Below are 3,475 nucleotides of genomic sequence, written 5' to 3'. Positions count from 1 at the left end.
ATGTGTGCACATTTGTAATGACAAATTCTGCTTTAACAAGTAACAAATAATCCAAAGTCTCTTATGTACAAATCAGAAGGGTTGTGGCAGATATTCTTTGTATGAAAGAATAAGGCAATAGTGGCGAATTATCCCAGAGACAAATAAACCAGATTTACTACACGTTACTATGTGCAGCTTCTCCTGAATGACTCCCATGTCATATACTGTACAGGTCAGAAGTGCAAGAGAACTGAAATGAAAGCTAAACAGCAACTGTAAACTGAGCATTCCCCAACTTGTGCACAGCAAGCCAGAACTATTCTTTTAGTTATTTTGGTGTGTGAATTTATTGATTTAGCCTGACATCCTGCATTTTCCTGGGGAAAGCAAGCTAGGAAAAATTCTTTTTGCATCACTTCGTATCTCTGCCAAGTCTGAGCAGAATTCGCTAAGACAAAAATAAATGGCTGAAGTTCATGAGTTGAAGTGCAGATGCTCTCAGCATATATCTGTACTCTGTCTGCATGAGTTTGTAGTCTTACAGCTACAAGAATGAAAGTAGTGCTCAGGCATTTGATCTGTGTTGGGAGTCTGAGGTGAGGAGGCATGTGTGTTTGTGTGCGGTGGCACCTGGCTGCCCAGCTAGGTCTGTCTGGGAAGGGATTGGCTTTTTAATAAGCTTTTTGATTAGCAAAAAACTGAGCGATGATGCAGCTAGTTGCTATGTGGAAGTGTCCTTACAATGATTCAGGGTTGTCAGGGTGCAGGAGGCTACATCAAAGCCTTCTTCATTCCCGGGTGGGGATGAATGGGGAGAAAGAGTCTTCTGTAAGCACCAACAAAGTGTTGACAAGGGAGAACATGCACCAGAGGCATTGCCTCACTCCAAGTGTCCCTCTAATCCCTCCAGACATGATGGCAGGATAGGCAGGTTGATAAGGCATCCTCAGAAGTCAGCTTTTCCTCTCCATCCTTGTCTCCTCCTTCAGGGGCCAAGAGGATCAAAACATAGGTCAGGTTCCTCCAAAGTTTAGTAGGGAGCACTGGCCCCAAACCTGTAAGACTGTGAAGCATGAAGTGCTTCCTATACTTGACCTGACCACTTAAGCAGATGACTGTGATAATCCTGATTTCTTTAGATGGACCTATGACCCCAGGTGTTATTCATGGATTTAATACAAAGGCAGAAACTGAAAATAAGCCAGGTACCTGAAATCATAAGAAGTTACTGACTTGCTATCATGGTTGCGTCCTTACACCAGGTGGTGGAAAGCATGTCAGAAATATGTTAGGGCATGTTTATGAGGTTGTATGGGAGTCTGTCAAAGTGAGATGCAAGTCATTAAGTGAGATGGTGCTGGAGCACCATTCTTAAAAATTTTCTGCGTCTGTGTCTCTGTTTTCTGCAGGGTGCAGAAATAGTTCAGTGAACTACTCTTCCAAGCATGCCTGGGTTTGCCACCAGATGGACCTACGTGGTTCGCTACAGATGAGGATGCTGCTATTCTAGCATGCATGCAGCATGAGCCATCGAGGAACCAGAGCCCTGGAACAAACCAAGGAACAAAACATGCCAGTATAAGGAGCAGTTTATTGTTTGGGGAACAACAGCGTGTTGCCTCCCACAAAGCACAATTAGTGGGAACACAGCTTCACTGATATAACTAAGTTGTGGTCAGGATCATAAAGGATAATGAGTAAAACAGGTGACAACAGTAAAACCACCCCACATGAACAGATTTTGTCTCCACTACTCAGCCACAAGGCTGCAGAGTATTATTTGAAAACATGAGGAGGCTTAAGTGTAAGACTCTGCCTGAAACACCTTGTTTTCTCTTTAAGGGAATGAAGAATCAGGTGTAGCTTTCAAATACAAGTACTTCCTGAAGTGGGGAAGAGTAAGTCACAGGTCACTCATGAATCTGTTATTTCTGGGTCTGGAGAAATAACCTTGCCAAAGCAAAACAAGTCTTATGGAGACAGAAAGGAAAGAAAGAGAGAAAAACATAACTTAGAGCAAAGAGGTGGTGTGTGCGGTGTTGTAAAAGAAGAAGGGGAATGTGTGTGTCTGAAAAGCACTTGGAAATGGACTTGATAGAAAAATCATTTTCCTAGGAAAAGTGGACACCATACAGTATTTATTTGGGTAAATGATATGTCTTTTGTGGAAAAGCCATATTTATAACAATAATACACCAAGGAAGATCATATTTATATCACTATGTTGCATAATCATCTGTCTGTGTGTTTTATTTTATATAGTGCTAAGTAGTGGAGACTGAACTAGGAACTGATGATTTATTCAGTGTCTGAAAGTCCATCAACCAACACAGAAATCCCAAGTTGGAATTTTATAATAACTTTCTCCCAAAACGTCTGAATAAAGGTGCTTGAAAAGACTCTGGGCATAGGTAGGAGTGCATTTCCAAACAATTGTTTCTGGAAAGTTGGTTGGAGATCTGGGAAGGTTGGTTGCAGACACATAACAGCTATTCATGTTGTTAATGCAGAGAATATCGCAGATTCATGAGGAAACCCTGGAGCAAAACAGTTAATAATATCGTGTAAACATTTTCCATACAGAGGTCACATATGACTGACACACAGCACTACCGATTTGATAAAACACTTTTGTAGACTAAAACAACATAAGCCAGGCTGTCACTCATTTGAGCCTTAGCCTCAAGGCTTATTTAAGATATAGAAATGAAAACGAAGTGTGTTTTACTGATACTCTCTCCTGTTTCTCTTCCACTGGTGCTGGAAGGACCGGTAGGAGTTCAGTACATGTTGGAGGAAATTGTGGTACCTATTGGTGAATGACACTGCTATTTGTACTCTGTGCCCTACATGACCCAATCAATTCTGTGTTGCAATAAACACCACTGCCTGACTAAAGAATTTAACCTGAGAAAAACTGAACCCAAAACAAATGTCATTTGACCTAGATTGGATTTTTCGTTTGTTTGTTCATTAAAATTGTTCATAAGTTTCCATTTCCTGAGGCAAACCGAGGGCAATAGAAGCAGAAATATGTAACTAAACATAAGCCTTGATGAACTTATATTGAAAAATCAGTGCTTAGCTATTGCCATACATCTTAATTATCCTGCTCTACTCAAACATTCAAATTAACAGTTCCAACCAGTAATTCATAAATATCAAACTTTACTAAAAAAGCCTACCTTCTCTGTTTATCTTTATTGTATTACTATATTTTATATCAGGCATTCTACCCCAGCTCAGGATTTAGACTATTCCTGTCTCTTCATGCCTATTTTGTAAAAAAGACCTGTTCCTAGAGGGTAGTGAGTAGTGCTATTGCAGTTAGCTATCTGGGTCAAGAGTTTCCTTGCTGTTTCTGTTACAGTTTCTCAGGATGCTTTTCCTCATTCAAAGTTATGCCTAAGAACAAAGTATTACTGAACTTCAGCTAGCCAGAGACTAAAACAAGGGTATTTTTCTCAGTCCTTGCTAATCTAGGTATCTAGAA

This window comes from Pelecanus crispus, chromosome 2 (assembly GCF_030463565.1).
Source record: "Pelecanus crispus isolate bPelCri1 chromosome 2, bPelCri1.pri, whole genome shotgun sequence".
NCBI classification, from domain to species: Eukaryota; Metazoa; Chordata; class Aves; order Pelecaniformes; family Pelecanidae; genus Pelecanus; species Pelecanus crispus.
Note: the sequence above shows the minus strand (reverse complement) of the source record.